General features: G+C 49.5%; 1 long non-coding RNA gene across 1 annotated transcript; it reads right to left on the bottom strand.

Annotated features, from left to right (window-relative positions):
* Positions 1–7,050: 7,050 nt before the first annotated feature.
* On the bottom strand, positions 7,051–20,994 carry LOC116437451. Its single transcript, XR_004237306.1, has 3 exons — positions 20,967–20,994; positions 9,374–9,380; positions 7,051–7,130 (listed from the first exon to the last, which is right to left on the bottom strand). It is a non-coding gene; the product is annotated as an uncharacterized LOC116437451 (long non-coding RNA).
* Positions 20,995–21,108: the final 114 nt, after the last annotated feature.

Raw genomic sequence — 21,108 nt, 5'->3', positions numbered from 1 at the left:
GTCTTGCTATTTCTCCTGCTACAGAGAGTGGTGGATCTGGCAAGTTCTCAGCCCCCTCACTCAGCCACGGCTGCAGCCTCTCCCAAGGCTTCTCGGGACAAGGGTTCCCAAGTTCCAGCTGTTGAAGTAGTGGCGTCACTTTCCTCAGGAGCCGATGCTGACTGCGCCTTCTCACTTCGGGGTCCTGTATGTGTCGCACGGCACCACTTGCTGGGCACCCACAATGGTCCTTCTGGGGAGGAAACACACATATATCCTCGACCATTAAATAGCACTGGGCTGGGACCCTCCCACAACCCCGTTCGAGGGTTACGGTATGACACATTCCTGGAAGGGCCCACTCGATTCCCCTGTCTGATGATGGATTGCTACTGGAGGCTCCTCCTTATCCCCAGCCACAGAGAGGAAGTTCAATGTAAACAGCACTTTGCTTAGCCGTTTACTTGGTTCCATCTTTCCCCCTTTCTGTCAGCCCAGATATTCTTTTAGTGTACAATGGGCTCTCTCTACCACTGCCTGACCGGTGGGAGAGTGTAGGATCCCCGTGATATGTTCTACCCCCCACTGCTGCATAAATCTGGCTAGGCGACCGCTGGTGTATGCTGGCCCATTGTCTGTTTTGATCTTTTTGGGTACCCCCATTACTGCGAAGCAAGAGAGCAGATGCCGCTCCACATGCAATGCCTTCTCTCCTGTCTGAGCAGTAGCCCACAGGAAGTGTGAAAAGGTGTCAATTGTTACATGGACATAGCGCTGTCGACCAAACTCAGGGACGTGAGTGACATCCATTTGCCAGAGTTCGAGGGCTTTCAGACCCTTGGGGTTAACTCCTACACCCAACCCCTGGCCGTGATGGCTACAGCGGGGACAAGCCCGCACTATGCCTTTCGCTTCTATCAGCAGGATCTTAAACTGTCTCTGCAGGGATTTTGCATTTTGGTGGAACAAATCATGGCTACATCTGGCTTGCTCAAAAATGCTCGCAGGCGGGAGATGCACTATGGGGGCACAGGTCCCCGCCTCGTCTGCACGGGCATTGCCCTCTCCCAGCCCGATGTTCCACTGGTGGCTTCGAACCTGCAGGATACAGTAGGGGTGTGTCCATTGTTGCAGGGTGTGCCGCAATGTAATGAGCAGTCTGCCCAAATGTTCGTTGTTGGTATGTCGGATTTCTGCATCATGGATCCGTTGGGCTACTCCAACGACATATAGGGAATCGCTGACTACATTTACCGGTTCCTTCGACCACTGTTGTAAGGCCCATATCACGGCACGCAGTTCGAGTGTTTGCAGGCTGTCAGCCGGTTCTCCCGCTATGACATGAGTCTTCCAGTGGTCATTCTCTTTCCACGCACAGGCGGCCCGCTTCGTCTTCCTCCCCGCATCCGTGAACACTGTGCACCCTAATACTGGCCGTTCTACATTCAGCAGGTGGTCCAGCCACTCACAGCGCCCCAGCAACTGCTCCAGCCTTCCCTGTGGGCACTTGTTATGGACCACGCTGGTGAATCTGAGCAGAGCTTCTTGCAGTGCCTCCACATGGCGTAGCATCCACTCCAAGTCCCCTGTTCGGACTGGTATACTGATGTCCTCTGCCTCTCTGTCGTCCATCTCCACCACTCGATCACGACTCTTTCGGAATAAAAGCGCCACCATGTCTACCCTAGACTGCAGTCTGAAGCGTGGCTGAGTTGGCCGGAAGATCCATTCGAGGATCCAGATATCCTCCCCTTTTTTCTTTTGCCATTGATGAATGATGGCATGTGAACCTGCTGCACCGATCAGGGTGATGAGGATGGCGAGTGGGACTCCTTCTTCTCTGCGTGATACCCATGCGTGCCGCAGCTTATCTGCGACCTTGGTAAGAGTTGCTTCTTGGTCTGGGGAGCATTCCCGAGGTTCAGCAGCGCTCGTCTCATGCAGTGATGGCAGGAAGGGGGCGAGGTCGGCGTTCATGATTCCTGTGACCCCGTGGACCCATTGCAGATCTCCTAACAGCCGTTGTGCATCATGGAGCGTGGAGATTTCTGTGTTTGGCTCGATCTTTTGGGGCCTAATTTGCGATTCTGATATGAGCCAGCCCAGGTACTTCCATGGTGCAGTCCACTGGATTTTCTGGGGGACAATCTCTAATCCAATCTTATGCAGGTGTTCTCTGACCCATTGCATCTCTTGGTCTGAGAACTCTGTGGCAGTAGCTATCAGGATGTCATCCATGTAATGGTAGATGAGTGCTTCTGCATAGCTCCATCGAATCGGATGTAGCGCCCAGTCAACATATAGCTGACACAGCGTGGGGGAATTTTCCATTCCCTGGGGTGGGACAACCCACTTGTAGCGCTTAGCAGGCTCACTGCGATTCTTAGTGGGCACTGTAAAGGCAAAACATTCTGTGTCCTTTGGATGCAGTGGGACTGTAAAAAAGCAGTCTTTTAAGTCAATTACAGTGATTTGCCATCCTTCTGAAATCATTGTAGGAGCTGGTAGCCCAGGTTGCAGTGCCTCCATAGCTTGCATGCACGCATTTACTTGGCGAAGGTCATGAAGGAGGCACCATTTTCCTGACTTCTTTGGGATCACAAAGATGGGGGTGTTCCATGGGCTGACCGAAGGCTTGATGTGTCCTGCCGCTAGCTGTTCTGCAACAAGCTGTTCTACTATCTTCAGCCTTTCGTCTGTTACCGGCCACTGCTCGACCCAGACAGGGTCATCTGTTAACCAGGTGAGAGCCCATATGGACGGCTGATCGGCAGCGGCCATCAGCATAAATGCTGGTCTGTGGTGAGCACAAGGCCTAGCTGCGCAAGGATGTTACGTCCGATCAGGCCTTGCAGGGTCTGAGGCAGCTTCATAACATAGGACCGACACACAATGGTTTAATTGTCCTCAAATTCTAGGGTAATTGGGGTTGCACTTACTTGGGGGATTTGTGTTCCTCCCACCCCTACCAGCGTGGCTGCTGGTTTGTCCAGTCCCCAACCAGGTGGCCATACTGCCTGGTTGATTATGGTAACGTCAGCACCTGTGTCGAAAAGCAGCTGTATTTTGATGGCTTCTGCCCCCTTTCGCAGGATCGCTTGCCTCTGAGGTCTCTGGGCCCGGTTCAATGTCCAAAACACGTTGAACCCAGAGGACCCAAACCCTCGGTCTCCTCGGACACTGCTGTTGCTGGTTCCCCCATTTGTCATTAGGGGAATGGGGACGATTTGAGCAATGCGACTGCCCTGTGGGATAGTCACGGGTGGTTGCGGCGCATAGGCCATGATCTTAATTTCACCAGTGTAGTCAGCATTGATGACTCTAGGGAGCACCACTACTCCCTGCTGGCTGGTTGATGACCGCCCCACGAGTAGGCCACCCAGACGAGGGCCATCTGATGACAGGGGGCCCTTGGCTGTGGTCGGGATCAGGGTGACCTGGCAGTCCATCAGCGTGACTTCTATTGAGGTTGCCACGTCCACTCCAAGGCTCCCTCGGTTGGCTGGCTGGTTCTGGTGAAGGAAACCACCGGGGTTGCACTCGACTCGTGGCTCTTTGGGGCGCTCATTTGTGTCCTGGCGCAAGACCCCATCGTGCTGCCCTGGCCATTTCCCGCACGATGGCATGCTATGGTGCCATGGTTGCCGGAATTGCAGTTGTGGCACCACACCAGTTTCTGGCAAGTGCGCCTCAGATGCCCCTCTTCACCGCATCGGAAACAGGTTACTCTGCCTGTCTGGGGACCAGGAGGCGTGCCAGCAGCCCTCGCCCCCTTTTTTCTTTGCGCCCCTCTGGTCAGTGCTGTGGCGATGACTTGTCCCTGTTGTTGCAGGACATTCTGCAGTGTTGCAGTAAAAGCAGCTGTTTGAGATGACTGCTCCGCACGGGTAGCACGCACGAGCATCTCCTCTACTCCTGCTCCCTGAGGCAGCGTGGCAAGAATTGTCTTAGTTTTCCTATTAGCATTTTCAAAGGCAAGGGTCTGGAACATTTGCTCTTGGAGCTCTTCAGGGAGCTCAGTTGCATCCTTTAAGGCTGCTGACAAATGGTCGATGAACTGACCATATGGTTCTGACAGCCCCTGTCGGACTGCTGCATACGGGGGAGACTTCTTCTTTTGAGGTACTGACAACAAGGCTTTGTGGGCAAGAGTCTGTGACAACTGATGAATGACTGTGGGCATGGTCAGCTGCATTACTGTCGCTCCATAAGCCCCACTCCCAGTTAGCATGTCAGCTTGGAGTGCATACAGTGGGTCTCGTGTGTCACCTTGGTGTTTGCTAGCTTCTTGTGCTAGCCGCTTCCATGTTCGCTCCCAAAGCAGGAACTGAGAAGGGGTTAACAACAATTTTATGATGCTGATGCAATCATTAGGACACAGGACATCTGCTGTAAAGATAAACTGCAGAATGCTTCGTGCAGCTTCAGACCGCAAGCCATGCGTGGTGACCGTTTGCTTGGCTTGCTGCAAGATCTTCCAGTCATGGGGTTCCCACTTTGCAGTGTCCCCTTGTATCTGTACAGGGCAAGCGAGGGCATCCACTGCGTGCCAATCACCCTCAATGATTGCATCACGGATAACTCCATTCCATCTCCTTCGCAATGGGTCAGTCCTCCCCGTCGGGGCTGATGGAAACGATGGCTGCACCTCCCCTCGCGGGAAGGGAGGGGCTGTAGGCACTGTGCCCGATTCTCCCGACGGGAACATCGGAGCTCTGGGTGCTAACTTGACCGGTGGGGCCACAGGACGCCATGGTGCTGATGGTGTAATATCACAAGCTTTGGATTCCAGCACGTCCTGCCCTGTAGATAAGTCAGCAAGCCTTTTGATTACTTCTTGCATCATCTCTCGGTGGTTCTCCTCCTCTTGGGGCTGACCCCCGGCAGCCCTGGCTGGCTCTGGCTCTACAGGCGACGAAACCGCAGAGGCTGCTTCACTGTGAGACGTTGCTCCGCTGACCAGCAGAGGGGGGTTGCGCTCTGCTGCTTTCGGCCGGGCATTAGGACTGCCCGTTTCTCCTTCGCCCGCCTGCGCCCCAACCCCTGAGTCGGGCGGCTCTGCTTCTGCCTTCGCAGCCATTTCTCCCTCAGACATTGGAGGGGTAACTTCCTTCCCCGCCGAGTCCAGCAACTCCCGCAGCGAGCAGACGGGCGGCCAACCCCCATGAACCGTGCAACCCTGGCCTCCGCCCTGGTCCGCGGCAGCCACTTCGTAAGACCCCCGTCTGTTCCCTTCCTGGAGCCACCACACTCCAAAGTCTCCATGGCCGCCACGGCCACTGTCCTTTCTGCTTTCATCTCTGCAAGAGTGCCAGTTACTGCTCTCCAGGTTAAGCCGAGATCTTTAGCTTCTTTAGCTTCCTTTCCACCCTCAATCGTGGACAGCCACAATTCGTTCCCTACTTCCCACCACGCTTCGGTTGAAAACAAAAGCGAAGTTTAACTCAATAATCCATGTTCCCGGGCCCACGTAATGAGGGCATTAAGATCTCGGTCTTTCACAATCTCGCCTCTCTTAGAGAGAATACTAGCTAAGAGTCGAGTCCCCGCCTCGTAATCCATAGCTGCTTTGCTGCGGGTACGCGCTTAGCCACGCGAAATCGCGGTCTCCGGCCACTCGGCTTTGAGGTTTAGCCCCTGGCTTTACTCGGCTTTGGGGCTTATCCTCCGGCCTTCTGTTCAGCTTTGAGACCGGGCCCCCAGCTTTACTCGGCTTTGGGGCTTATCCTCCGGCCTTCTATTGAGCTTTGAGACCGGGCCCCCGGCTTTACTCGGCTTTGGGGCCACCCGCTCTGGCTCCGCAGTCTCCGCCGCACCGATACAATGAATTCAGAGTCTTACCGCATTTAAGCGAACCTGCATGTAGCAAAACTCACTCGGGTCCCTGCCGTTTAGTGGGGGGGGGGGGGGGGGGGGGGGGGTCCCGGGTGCAGGGGAACCAGCTGGAGACACGACCTGAACACCGATACGTTTTGAGCATCGTGCTCCAGTTTTATTGTTTACTTACACCAAGTTATACTTTGCAAAATTCACACCCCTTTCCCACGAGAAAGCCTCTATGCAGCGGGGGAGCTGACAAATGTATACCTTTTCCCAAGGCTGTTCGAGGCTGCCGGCTAGCAGGTGCCTTGCAAGCCTATCTTCAGCCTGAGGCCCCATCAGGGGTACTTCTGCAACAACCCTGGGATGCCCAAGCTCTCCTGGGGTATCATATGCCCCCGTTCCACAAGGAATTCCTCTACAGCTGGTTAAATTTGGTTTGTTGTGCCTTAAAACTATGTAAACTAACAACCGACTAACGGCATAAAAAGGCCGGGTTTTTTGTAAATAAAAGTCCTCCTTTGCACCTGCCTGGGGACTCCTCTCTGCTCCCTAGCACTACAGCTATTGTTCAATCATCTCAGGCTTAGGGAAAAACAAACGAGGCTGAGGGAGAGGAAGAAAGTCACAAGAAAGCCAAAAGCAGCAGAGATTCTTCCCTAGCTGAGTTTGGGGTGGGGGAGACCACAGCCCACAGCAGCCAGGTTTACTCCCCCCAAAACGAGGGGAGGGTGAGGAGGTTTCAGGTGTAACCTCTGGTCAGAGGCAGGGAACACCCATCCTCCCTTACACAAACTGGCCCAGCTGTGGAACCTCCAACCCCACAGGCCACATCCACAGGACCTTCACGTGAGAGGCAGCTGAGGGGGTGTCACAATCCATCAAAGACCCCCCGAAGTGCCCCCCAGAGTCATTCCTGAATCCTTGCACCACAGGACTGCACGTGATGCAACAAACCCAGTCTGTTGTAAGAGAAAATGGCAAACTCCCCCCCCCCCCCGCCACCTGTAGAGGGATTCCTTGTGGAACAGGGGCATATGATACCCCTGGAAAGATTGGACAACCCAGGGTTGCTGAGGAAAAGCCCCTGAACTGGCCCCTGGCTGCAGGCAAGCCCGAAAAGCACCTGGCTGCAGGCAGCCCTGAAAGTCCTTGGCAAAGTTATACACTGGTCGGTTCCCCCGCTGATTAGAGGCTGTCGAAAGGGACTGGGCGTGAATCTTTGCAAAACGTAGATATAAGCTTTCATAGTTGAACAATAAAGGGAGAACGATGCTCAAATCGTATCGGTGTATGTGTCGTTACTCTGGCCAGCTCTCCGGACTCGGTCCCTGTCGCAGGTTCGGTTTGTAACCGGGTGGAAACACCAATTTAGTGTAGTGGTTTGGTCCAAAATACTCATTTCTGTTTATCTTCTGTGTGATAAGAATTAGGAGAAACGCAAAGCAGGCACCAAACTTGAAAGAATATAAAGAAGTTTATTAACAGACCGAAAAGAGGAGAAAAAAAATTATACCATACCTTCAGAACTCTCCTCCTCCCCCCACCTTCCTCCTTTCTCCCACTGACAATATAAAAAGACAACCCTTGAGATGTTCAGTCAGTTTACCACTTCCATAATAACCTTGTTCAGTCCATTTAGAAAGAGAAGTCTCTTCTTGCCCATGCTATGAAAACATTATCACAACGAGACAGCCGCCCACTTCCAAATATTGTTCAGTCCATTTAGGAAGAGGAGTCTCTCTGCTCGCATGTGAGTCCCTTCCCCCGACTTGCAGCTTTTCCCACAACTGCTTTCGAGGGTCCACTCTTGAAGGTTTTGGGGTACAATTTTAAGGTTGAGCCGTTCAGAAACAAAATCAGAGGCCCTTCTCCTTCCCTGGGAGCAAAGGGTCTTCCTCATCTTCATCTTCAGGACTATCTCTGGGAACATCTCTAGGAATTGAAGTTTCTCCTTTCCCGTTTGGAGCAAAAGTCCTCATCTGCTTCCATCTCTCCCTATCCAAACTTCTCATGAAATTACAGCTGCGTCAGCATCTGCCTATCTCAGCGCAGGTGCTTTTGCTTGGGAGTTGAACACTCCACCCCCCATATCTTCATGAAATTACAACGGGATACTCTGATATGTCATAGCTTCACAACAGAATTTCAGCTTTAAGCATCTCCTCTTTCTCTTCCCTCAGGTTTTCAGCTCTTCACAGCAATAAAAGGGTTAATCTCACCTTGCTCTTGCAGCTGTGTGGCTTATCACTGTTGGTCACCTGACCTCTGCCAGGCAGTGGTGCCGATTTTGCTGAAATCTTGGCCGAAGTGGAGGGGGGGGTTGGTTCCGAGCCGCTCTGGCTGCCCACAGCCCTGCTGGGGGGGGTCATCCTGGAGCTGTGGCCCGGCCCGGCCTGGCCCGAGCAGGGCCTGGGCCGGGCCCGCTGGCCCCCACTCAGCCCCGCAGCCACCTGTCCCAGCACCGAAAACGAGAGAGAGAGCTTGGGGGGGGGGGGGGCAAATTACAGAGGGGCCGGACCTACAATCCAGGACTGTGACCAGGACTTTAGGACCCAGCACAGAAAGGCAGAAGCACAGAAAGGGAGGTGAGTGAAAAGGGGATCGATATTACCGATATTCTGCTAGCACAAGGGAAGGAGATCTCCGAGGGGGTTGGAAAGGTTGGGGGAAAAGAAGCCCACAAAAGGGGAAAGCTTAAACTTTTCCCCTGCAAACTGGAAAGGAGGGGATGCCCTCTGTGGAGTCCACAAGAGCCCAGAGGCTGCACTCCACACAGCCGCAGGAGTGGCTCAGATGTTTAAGAAGTTGGTTGGTTGGTTAGTTAGTTGGGACATCAGGAAGCTGTGGGTTCTGTGAGGATTTTCGACCCCCACGTCCTCCCCGGATGGGGGAGAAAGTCCTTGCCAGGAATAAGAGACGAACGGGTCTTTTGGAATTTCTTGGTCTTCACATTGTTTATTATATCTTATCAGTAATTTACATGCCAGCAACATAGCGTGAAGCAGTGCAAATACCAAAAAGCAAATGCAGGAAAACTCGAGGCTTTTTAAAGGTAAACTAACCAATGGTCACTAAAAGCGTACATTATTTTTACTTTTCTACCAATGCCTAATTAACTATCCTTTCACGTAGCCCCGTACTGCGGCATTTTCTAACCAATCATTCTGTACTACCAACACTGCAGAAAATGGAGTAGGTGAAGAAGAAGGAAGGAACCTGAAAAACTACAAGGATCCTCCATCTTGCTTTCATCTACTTACTATACTAATAAACCTAAAAACTCTAAATTTTTCAATCTGTAACAAACTATATATTATACTACCACCTAACTCCCACCCTTGTAGATTCTAATTCATCCCAAGGCCTTGGCAGCTTTCTCCATGGATGAAGGTTAAAAACAGTGTTTTCCAGGGGGATGAGTCTTTCAGAACAGGCAGAGAAACACTCCCTGCACTTTGGGTTCCAACATGTGGATACAAAAATGCTGCTAGCAAGGATTTTCTTGCTATTTTCTAAGTCCGTGAGAGACTTTTCTCTCTCACAGAAGAGGTAGCAGAGTTATGTAAACAACCAAACACCTGCAACCTTGAGAAGTCTTGTTTATAGTATAGTAGAAAAATATTTTGACAATGGATGCTTTAGGATTTTAGCCAATCACCCCCAAGGGGTGGCTGATCCATGTCCAATAAGACTATGAAGGAAAAAGTCTATAAAAGAGTTTGTAAAATAATTAAATAGATCAATCTTGCTGCACAACTCCTGCCTGCGGGATCTTCTCTCTTCCTCCTCCCTATGGCTGCGGGACACGGTGATATACCCTAGGGCTGCAGTAATACAACAGGTTCGAACGAATCCTGTTGAGACCAGATTTTCGCCCGCGCCTTTACTGTTTGCTAAAACTAGTTGCTTTTTATTATTTTAAAGTGCTGTTTTGAAGTGTTTGTGAAATAAGCTAGATAAACTGCCCGGGAAGTCGGAATTCCGAGGCCGGATTGCAGGCTGAATTTCAGAGTTAAAAGTTTCCCTCTGGCAGAGTTTTTCTGTCTGTGAGCAATCATGGGTGGTGTTTTTTCAGATAAAAAAGAAAAAATCCCTCCTAACAGCCTATTAGTGTTGATAATAAAACACTGGAAATGGCTGACAGGGCGAAAAACTACTTTGGACACTTGAGAATTGATCAGACTGTCCTCATGAGTTTGGCCCACTTTAAAGTTAAGTCAAAGAAATTGGCCTCGCTATGGGAGTTTGGAAAATAACATCATTACTGACCTGATGGTAGAACTGAGATAATTACGTAGGTTTGATGATCTAAGATATGCAGAACTTTTTACTATGTATCTGAACAGGGAAGAAGCATATGTAGTAGAGATAAGTAATATGGAAATGACTTTGAGGAGGAGAAAGGGAAAGAAAAAGCCGTAGCAAGCTACCTCGCATGCTAATACAGACAGAGAAATCGATATGACAGATCTAGATATGGTGGCCCCAGCTTTGCGCAAGGGGGGTTCTCCACCCCCCCCGCCGTTGAACCACCGGGGCAGCCTGCACAGGTGGGGATGGGGGACAGAGGAATGGGGCAGCCAGTGGGGGTGGGGGCAGGGGGGTGGTGGAGCGGCGGCTCTGCCACCACCGCCTCGGCCGCCTCGGCCGCCGCCGGGGACGCCCGCACAGGTGGGGGTGGGGGCAGGGGGTGGAGGGGCAGTGGCTCCGCCGCCACCGCCGCCGCCACCACTGCTGCCTCCGCCGCCTCCGCTGCCGTCTGAGTGGGGGCGAGGGAGGGAGGGAGCGGCCAGCTCCAAGCCAGAGGAGCAGTGCGGGGCCTCCCCCCACCCCAGCCTAGTCAAGGGCAGAGGGCGGGCACGGAGGTGGGAAAGATGAGGGTATGCCAGCGCCCCCTTACCGCCCCAGAGGCGGAGAAGGTGCAGACTGGCCACCGCCCCCTGACTTTTCCAGAGGCAGAGATGGGGAAGGGGGAGGGGAAGGGGCGGGCTGGCCTCCTTTCCCCGAGTTCCCTGAACACGGAAGTGAAGGCAGAAATGGGCACGGGCGGTTCCAAGTACCTTTGCCAGTGCAGCGAATTGCAAGTTTCCGAGCCAGAGACAGGAGGAGCCGGTCGGTCTCCCCACCCTGCGGCACGGCCAATGCTAAAGCTGAGGGCAGACAGGATGGCCCCGACTCAGGCGCCTCTTGCGGAGCTAGGGACAGGAGAAGCTGCTTGAACCCCTGCCTCCCTACCCATCCACTGCCGCAAAAAGCGAGACAGTTCCTGATCAACATTTGCCTGGAACAAGTTTTAAAACCAATGAACCAATTTCAATTAAAAGCGAATGGGATGATTTTGATACAGATGGTTCCCACGGGGAGGGTGGTAGAAGAAGGGGCAGGATAGCCCGAGAAGCTATGAAAGCAGTTGGTCCCGTCGCTAAACACACAAAGTTCAAAGCAGATAAAGGGGGGGAGGAAGAACTTTCATTAGAAGCACCTCTGGACAGGCTGTGGGAAATCAAGGAGTGATTTATATAAAGACACCGTTCTCCCTCGGAGAACTACAGTAGTGGAAAAAATCAATTAAGAAGTACAGGGACAACCCAGAGAGAGTAGCTATGCATTTGGAAATAGCCATAAAATCCCAAAACCCATATTGGGGTGATCTAAATGTTATGCTAGATTAATTATTGGATAATACAGAGAGAGAAATGGTCAACAAAGCTGCTATATCTGCTATAAGAACTCAAATTGACACTGGGAGTCGCCAAGGGTCAGTTAATGATATCTATCCCCTAGCAAACCCTGGCTAGGATCCCAATGTCTCAGAACAGATGGAAAAGCTGAAGTGATACCAAAAATGAGTGGTGGTTGGGTTAAAAAGTGCCGTTCCTAAAGCAGTGAATTGGGCTAGGTTATGAGATCAAACAAAATCCAAATGAGACCCCCACAGAGTTTCTAAATAAGCTTAAAGACGCTGCAGAAAAATACACTACCCTAGACTCTGACTCACCTGAGCAGCAGATACACCTGGCCTACCTGTTTATAGGTCAATCAGCTCATGACATAAAGAAAAAGCTGCAAAAGACAGATGGGCCACCAGACATAAGTAAATTGTTGAATGTGGCCTGGAAGGTATATGTAGCGGGTTCGGTTTGTAACCAGGGAGAAACACCAATTTAGTGTAGTGGTTTGGTCCAAAATACTCATTACTGTTTACCTTCTGTGAGATAAGAATTAGGAGAAATGCACAGCAGGCACCAAACTTGAAAGAATATAAAGAAGTTTATTAACAGACCTAAAAGAGGGAAAAAGGAAAAAAAAAAATCATACCACACCTTCAGAACACTACTCCTCCCCCCACTGTCACGGGTTCGGTTTGTAACCAGGCAGAAACACCAACTTAGTGTAGTGCTTTGGTCCAAAATACTCATTACTGTTTATCTGCTGTGAGATAAGAATTAGGAGAAATGCAAAACAGGCACCAAACTTGAAAGAATATAAAGAAGTTTATTAACAGACCTAAAAGAAGAAAAAAAAATTATACCACCTTCAGAACTCTCCTCCTCCCCCCACCTTCCTCCCTTCTCCCACTGACAATGTAAAAAGACAACCCTTGAGATGTTCAGTCTGTTTACCACTTCCATAATAACCTTGTTCAGTCCATTTAGAAAGAGAAGTCTCTTCTTGCTCATGCTATGAGAACATTATCACAACGAGACAGCCGCCCACTTCCAAATATCGTTCAGTCCATTTAGGAAGAGGAGTCTCTCTGCCTGCGTGTGAGTCCTTTCCCCCGACTTGCAGCTCTTCCCGCAACTGCTTTCGAGGGTCCACTCTTGAAGTTTTTTGGGGTACAATTTTAAGGTTGAGCCGTTCAGAAACAAAATCAGAGGCCCTTCTCCTTCCCTGGGAGCAAAGGGTCTTCATCATCTTCATCTTTAGGACTATCTCTGGGAGCATCTCTAGGGACTGAGGTTTTCTCCTTTCCCGTTTGGAGCAAAAGTCCTCATCTGGTTCATCTCTCCCTGTCCAAACTTCTCATGAAATTACAGCTGCGTCAGCATCTGCCTATCTCAGCGCAGGTGCTTTTGCTTACGAGTTGAACACTCCACCCCCCATATCTTCATGAAATTACAACAGGATACTCTGATATATCATAGCTTCACAAAAGAATTTCAGCTTTAAGCATCTCCTCTCTCTCTTCCTTCAGGTTTTCAGCTCTTCACAGCAATAAAAAGGGTTAATCTCACCTCGGCCTTGCAGCTTTGCAGCTGGAATGTTGAATTTTTCTTATCGCAGTGGAGAGGGGGGAGAGCCGAGCCGCTCCGGCTGCCCACGGCAAGGCAGTGGGGGGGGTTCCACGGCTGGAACAGGTCCATCGACCCAGGATGGCTGTGGCTGGGCCCGGCCTGGCCCAAGCAGGGCCTGGCCGGGCCCGCTGGCCCCCACACGGGGCCCGCAGCCACCTGTCCCAGCGCCGGAAATGAGAGAGAGCTTGGAGGGGGAGTTTGCCTATTCTTAAATGTGGATCACAGAGGTGATCACAACTTTAAGTGGCTTAGAGAATTGTCTATATTCAAACTGGCCAGCTGATAGGTTCTATCAGTTCCCAGAGGAAACTGTAAGCACCCCTTAGCAAGGACGTCCCTTCCGGGACTATGCTTGCTAACCTATGACACCCACCTTTCTCCCTTCTCCCAGTGACAATGTAAAAAGACAACCCTTGAGATGTTCAGTCAGTTTACCACTTCCATAATAACCTTGTTCAGTCCATATAGAAAGAGAAGTCTCTTCTTGCCCATGCTATGAAAACATTATCACAACGAGACAGGTGCCCGGGTTGGTACTCTACTCGCATGTGAGTCCCTTCCCCCAACTTGCAGCTTTTCCCACAACTGCTTTCGAGGGTCCAATCTTGAATTACTGGAGTACAATTTTAAGGTTGAGCTGTTCAGAAACAAAAGTTCTCTTCACTCATCTCTGGGAGCATTTCATCTCTAAGAAAAGAGGCCCTCCTCCTTCCCTGGGAGAAAAGGGTCCTCCTCATCTTCATCTCTAGGACTATCTCTGGGAGCATCTCTAGGAACAGAGGTCTTCCCCTTTCCATGTGGAGCAAGAGTCCTCATCACTTCCATCTCTCCCTGTTCAAACTTCTTATCAAATTACAGCTGCTTCAGCATCTGCCTATCTCAGCGCAGGTGCTTTTGCTTACAAGTACGAGCTGAACGCTCCACCCTCCATGCCTTCATGAAATTACAACGGGTACTCTGATACATCATAGCTTTACAACAGAATTTCAGCTTTAAGCATCTCCTCTTTCTCCTCCCTCAGGTTTTCAGCTTTCCACAGCACTAAAACATTTAATCTCACCCAGGCCTTGCAGCTGGAATTTCGCTTATTGCTGTTGGTCACATGATCTTTGCCAGGCAGCGGTGGGCAGCTTTCAGCTGAATCTTGGCCACACTGGAGAGGGGGAGCCGGGCCGCTCTGTCTGCCCATAGCAGGGCTGGGGGGGGGGGGGGGGGGGGGGGGGGGGGAGGGGGGTGGGCCGCGGGTGGAACAAAGCCCATTGGCTCCAGGATGGCTGTGTCCCAGTCCGGCCTGGCCCGAGTTGGGCCTGGGCCGGGCCCGCTGGCCCCCGCACTGTGCCCGCAGCCACCTGTCCTAGCGCAGGAAATAAGAGAGAGCTCTGCCCGGGGTTTGTCTATTCTTAAATGTGGGCCACATAGGCGGTCAAAATTTTAAGTGGCTTAAAAAATTGTCCATATTCAAACTAGCCAGCTCATAGAGGAGCTGTAAGAACCCCTTTGCAAGAACATCACTTGCGAGACTATGCTTTGCTAACCCATGACATTCTACCAGAACAGAGACTTAGCACACAAAGATAAGCCTAATAAACCCCACTATAAGAAGTATGATACGGGAAAGTCATCTGACACATCAAAAAGGGGTCCCCCTTTTCCCCTAGCTGAGGACCAGTGCGCAATTTAAAAGAAGCAGGGGCACTGGAAATATGAGCATCCATCACAAGCAGAAAAGAAGCCCCCAGTTCTGGAACTAACTGTAAATACGGACCAACGGGGACCAAAGGCAACTTCCCCAGCAGAGCCTTCGGTTGTAGCTAAGCTGGGGAATGATGATGTTGAGTTTCTGGTTGATACAGGGGCAACATATTCTGTGTTAAATACTTTAAAAGGTAAACTGAGTCAAGACACTGTGGATATGATTGGAGCTACAGGGGTAAGTGAAACAAGGCCTTTTTTCCAACCTTTAACATTTAAATTGGGAAAACACTGGGTCACTCACCAGTTCCTGTATATGCCAAATTCCCCAATGCCATTATTGGGCAGAGATTTACTGGGAAAATTGGAAGCAGAAATTAAGTTTTCCAAGGAAGGGGGAGTGAAAGTTATAATCCCAGAATCTAAAATTATCAAAGCAGCTGCTATACTTGTACAGGAATGCCATGGAAAAATTCCCAAAGAAGTTGAAGAGGCTGTCATTCAAATAGTGTGGGCCAATGATTCTCCTGGGAGATCCAAAAAAGCTGAACCTGTGAGTATCACACTCAAAGCAAGGGCTACACCAGTAAGGCAAAGACAATATCCTCTGAAATTAGAAGCTCGCAAGGGATTAGTACCTGTGATTGAAAAGTTTCTCAAATTTGGGTTGTTAGTGGAATGTGAATCCAGGTACAACACACCAATCTTGCCAGTAAAGAAAGCTGATGGTAAAAGCTACAGGTTGGTACAGGATTTGAGGGAGATTAACAAGATAACAGAAGACATACACCCAGGCGTAGCGAATCCTTACACACTTTTGACAACACTAACAAATGAATTAGGGTGGTTCACTGTTTTAGATCTCAAGGATGCCTTTTTCTGCATTCCTGTGCATAAGAATAGCCAAGAACTCTTTGCTTTTGAGTGGGAGAATCCTGAAACAGGGAGAAAGACTCAGCTCACCTGGACAGTTTTACCACAAGGATTCAAAAACAGCCTGACCGTATTTGGAAACCAGCTGGCAAAGGAGCTTGAGGACTGGAGGAAACAAGAACCAGGAGGAGCTGTTCTCCAGTGTTGCGGTGAGCCATGGCTCTTGCCAGGGTATCCTGGGCCCTGTTGGACAAAAGGTCCTATAGGAACCCAGAGTGCCAAGAATATTTCTCTGCCTGTTTTTAAGGGTTTTTACCCCCCTGAACAACACTGTTTTAGCTGCCAACCTTGGAAAAAATTACCAACCATCAGACAAGAACTAGAAAATACGGTGCTGTGAATTAGGTGATAGACTACTGTGTAAGATTGTCACTGGGTAAAAAATTTAGAGGTTTTGGGCTTCTCTTTGTAGTAAATAGATAAGAGTAAAAAATATCAAAATGGAGGATTGTTGTTCTCTAAACCTTCTTCTCCTTCTACTACTCCATGTTCTGCAGTAAAAGTAGTTTGGAATGATTGGATAGAGAATTCCGCAGTTCCTAGTCGTGTTACTGAATAATTGGAAGGAAAGTGAAAATAATGTACGTTTTTAGTAAATATTGGTTAAAATATCTTTAAAAGCTGTGTAAATCTTGATAATAGAGCTCACTCCTGCTTTTCTGTCTTCTATGCTGTACCTGGGTCATGCTAGTGGCTCTGTTCCTCTGATAAGACTTAATAAACAACTATCTGGCAGCATTGAAACTCAAGGAAAAGTCTCGGTTTGTCTTTGAAACTCCTTTGAAGGACTTTTAGAAAATTCTCTCCCATCAGGAGGGATTTGATTTATGGCATGGTTCAGTGTCAGGTCCAGTGGTTTAATTCTCATGAGGCCCAGGAACCCTAAGATAGCTGCCTGTTGGCATTTGGTTAGAGGATCAGGGGCATGGATCATTGATAGAATTATGGGATCAATAAAAGAACTGTAGCAAGAGCCTGCAGGCAAAAGGCCTGTGCGAGGAAAACTCTCCATGAGAAAATCCCTATGTGAAAAAAACAGGGCTGGGAATAAAGAGGGAGTTTTGAAGATTTACAGCTGTGTAGATAAGACCCAGAGAGGGGAGGCTGAACTCTGAATTCTTTTAATCATAACATAACTGTAGAAGCTTGCCAATGTAAGTCCAATTATGTAGAAGTAGAAATTCGCTTTGATAAGTTTTAAGCCACTTAAGAGTTAATAAGCTGGTATACTATATAAGTGCCTCTGGTTTGCTAATAAACGGAGTTTGCTCTTATCAACCACATTGGTTTTGGACTGCAATTTTCTCCCCCCTGCCGGAGCCACCGGGCCTTTCCTCCTTTTACAATTCCAACATTTGGCGCCCGAACTCGGAACTCGGAGTGGGACTGGCACTTCGTTTTTTTTTACTTCGGTGGGAGCCGACGTGGCCCCGATATAGCAGCACTTGGGGGGCAAAAGATCATCACCTGCAGGCCAGTGTCTGATCCGTGCCTGGGCTGACCTGACATCAGGGGTCCGCTGAATTGGCTGACAAGGGCTAAACCTGAAGGCTGCATGACCCTGACAGCAGGGACAGCGGTAAGACGTGGAGTTTGCGGTTAGACACAGTTATTGCGGTGGGACGCAGTGCGGTTGGACGCAGTTATGGAAACAGAGGTGGCCCTTGGTTTATGCTTTTTAGAAAAGCGGGGGCTTAAAGAAGTAAACCTTTATAAGGAACTAGCTGATCCAAGATCGTTTAAAAAGAAAGCTAAAGAAACAAAAGCTCTCAAATTCACCTGGAGAGCAGTAACTAGCACTCTCGCAGAAATAAAAACAGAACAGACAGTGGCCGCAGCTGCCATAGAGACTTTAGAGAGTGGCAGCGCTGGCTGTAGCAGCTCCGGGAAAGAAACAGACGCGGGTCTTACGGAGCGGCGGGCAGAGACCGGAGCCGAGTCTGGGGTAGCACGGTCCTTCGGGATGGCCGCGAGAAAATCGGTTAAAAACACAGCAGCACCCATCCGCTTACTGCGGGAGCTGCTAAACTCGGCAGAGCCGGATGTTACCTCTCCGACGTCTGAGAGAGGAATGGCCGCAAACGTGGAAGCAGAGACACCCGACCCAGGGAGCGGGGCGAAGGCGGGCCAAGGAGACACAGGCAGTCCTGGCGTCCTGCCGAAAGCGGCAGAGCAACAGAGAGGTCCTAAAACCCGGCCAAAAGTGGCAGAGAGTAACCCCCCCCGCCGAACAGCGGGACGTCCGGCAGCAGTGCGGCTTCTGCGGTTTCGTCTCCTGCAAAGCCAAAGCCGGCCGGGGCAGCCCGGAAGCAGCCCCAAAAGAAGGAGAAGTACTAACAAATGATGCAAAAAGTAATCAAAAAGCTTGCTGACTTATCTACACAAAGCATTTTGCAGTCTATCTTTACAGCAGATGTCCTGTGTCTAAATGATTGCATCAACATCGCACAGTTGTTGTTAACCCCTTCACAGTTCCTGCTCTGAGAACGAACGTGGACTGCAATGCTGCAGAATGTCCTGCAACAACAGGGACAAGTCATCGCTGCATCACTGACCAGAGCTGTGCCCAGCAAAGTGGTGCCATGCTACAGGACCCCGAAACGAGAAGGCACAGTCAGCATCAGCTCCTGAAGAAAGTGACGCCACTACTTCAACATCTGGGACTCTGAGACCTGTCCCGAGGAGCCTTGAGAGAGGCTGCAGACGTGGCTGAGTGAAGGAGCTGAGGACTTGCCAGATCCACCACTCTCCGTAGCAAGAGAAATAGTGAGACTCTGGGGCGAATGTAACAGCTGCCCTGGGTGGTTGCTAGTGACTTGTGGTGGGTGTCGGGGAACTTTCTCCAAAGACAAAACTAAGAAGAAGAATTGCATAAATTTTTGGGTATATTACATACATTTTTGGGTATAACACCAAACACAGAAGTAAAGTGAAAAATTGTTTTTTGACTGTCTGGAGACCAGAGCATTAGCAGGCATTTTCAATCAGCTGTCTGCCCATTTAGATCAAGTGAAAGCAGTTAATTTAGTTAGCATTTATGTTTTTACCTGGTACTTTAGCAGCCAGGGCTTACACTACTTTGCATAAACTTGCTTGCTGGGAGAGGGATAAGTTTAATATGACTTTGCAAATGCTTAATGAGTTAAGTGTAAATGTTACTAGTGTTAGACATATAATATTATAAAATTAAGTAGCCATTGATTTTCTACTATTAGCTCACAGCCATAGCTGTGAAAGGTTCCAAGGTATGTGCTGTATAAATCATTCTAACCACTTTTTCCTAATTTACAAGCAGATAAGTGAGTTACATCAATTAACTACACAATTGCAGAAAAAAGAAGATGGTCTCGGCTTAGAGGGATGGTTAAAGTTATTTTAAAAATCATGGCTAGTTTTATTTGTGTAGCATTTGATTACTGTAGGACTAGTAATATTATTAATAAGAGTGTGTTCACCTTACCTTCCAATGCTTGCAAAAGATAATATACAAAGTCACTACATCTGTAGCCAATCAAGTATTGCTTGTACAAAAAGAAAAAGGGGGAAATTGTTGGCATTTGGGTAGAGGATCAGGGGCATGGATCATTGATAGAATTATGGGATCAATAAAAGAACTGTAGCAAGAGCCTGCAGGCAAAAGGCCTGTGCGAGGAAAACTCTCCGTGAGAAAATCCCTATGTGAAAAAAACAGGGCTGGGAACAAAGAGGGAGTTTTGAAGATTTACAGCTGTGTAGATAAGACCTGGAGGGAAGAGGTGAACTCTGAATTCTTTTAATCATAACATAACTGTAGAAGCTTGCCAATGTAAGTCCAATTATGTAGAAGTAGAAATTCGCTTTGATAAGTTTTAAGCCACTTAAGAGTTAACAAGCTGGTATACTATATAAGTGCCTCTGGTTTGCTAATAAACGGAGTTTGCTCTTATCAACCACATTGGTTTTGGACTGCAATTTTCTCCCCCTGCCCGAGCCACCGGGCCTTTCCTCCTTTTACAATTCCAACAGCTGCCCGCCACAACATAGACACCCTCAGGCTGTCTGGCAAGAAAGTTTATTAGCCATGGCAGGAAATACGTGACACCCTGCACATCTGCAATGACCACCGCTCTCCCCTCCCTTGGTCACCACATCACTCTGTCATTGGCCCGTGCTCACCCTCTCCGCCTACCTCTCTCCCCATTGGTTAAGTTGTATGCATCCCCGACTATGTAACACCCCTTGTCTGTTCTGTTATTGGATGTTCTATGATTGCTCCGCCCTGAGCAGTGGGGTAGAAAATCCCCTGCCAGGGACGTTTTCTTGGCTCTTCTCGTCCCCTCTCTCCCAGGCTCAAATAAACCCGTTCCTGTCCCCCCGAGAAGAGTCCCTCATTGCTTCGTCTCTCCTTGCGCCTTTTTCATCGGTGGCTAAAGGGAGCCTTGCCTGGACCTTGCTTAGCCTCCTGCTCTCCCTTGGCGCCCGTCCTATGCTACTGTGGCAGGCAAGGCTATTGCCTGGTGCCCAGCCCACGAGCTAGCCACCCGGTGGGCACCGCGGCACTCCAGTATGTTGATGATATCTTGATAGCAGCCAAGACACGAGATGACTACATCCAGTTTACTGTAAGTCTGTTGAACTTTTTAGGCCAAAGTGGGTATTGGGTCTCGAAAGAGAAGGCACAGGTTGCCAGGGAAACAGTAGTATACCTGGGCCTGGAAATTTTCCATGGACATGGACAACTCAGCAGAGAACAGAAGGAAGCCATCTGTCTACTTCCAGAACCCCATAACCTAAGGGAGATGCAGGCCTTCCTGGGAATGGAAGGTTGATGTTGCCAATGGATATCAAACTACGGTATACTGGTGTCTTGGGGTGACTTTATGATGTGTATCCCCTATCGCTGCTCTATGCCCAGAAAATTAACTTTGTGCCTTTCTGTGGCTTTACACTGAGCCTGAGAGGGGGGAGAGGAAAAAAAAACGAGCAAACTTCTCAAAGCAGTTGTTCAAGGACACACATACAGACTCCTTTGCTTCTAACAGCAGCAAGAGGGGAGGAATCACCCTGCTTGCTTTTCAGCCAGCTTTTGTGCCTTTTTCTCTGGAGAGGGATGGAGAGTTGAACTTTGTTTTTCCTGGGACTTTGGTTTTTTCCCTTCTTTTTTGGACTGTTTCAACATCAGAACACATCGGGAGAGTTCTCTACTGAGGCCCGGGGGTGGGGCCACCACGACCCAGCTCCAAGGAGGGGGAGAGAGACTACGGAAGGACTCTGAAATTTTCCCAGGTTTCTTTCCACAGCAAGAGGTTTTATTATTTAGCATTATTATCCTTTTCCTGTGTGTTTGTTAAATAAATAGTTTTTATCTCTTTCACTTTTCTCCGAGGAAAATTTCTTTTTTTCC

This window comes from Corvus moneduloides, chromosome W (genome assembly GCF_009650955.1).
Source record: "Corvus moneduloides isolate bCorMon1 chromosome W, bCorMon1.pri, whole genome shotgun sequence".
Taxonomy (NCBI): domain Eukaryota; kingdom Metazoa; phylum Chordata; class Aves; order Passeriformes; family Corvidae; genus Corvus; species Corvus moneduloides.
Note: the sequence above shows the minus strand (reverse complement) of the source record. Positions and strands in the feature narration are given on the sequence as shown.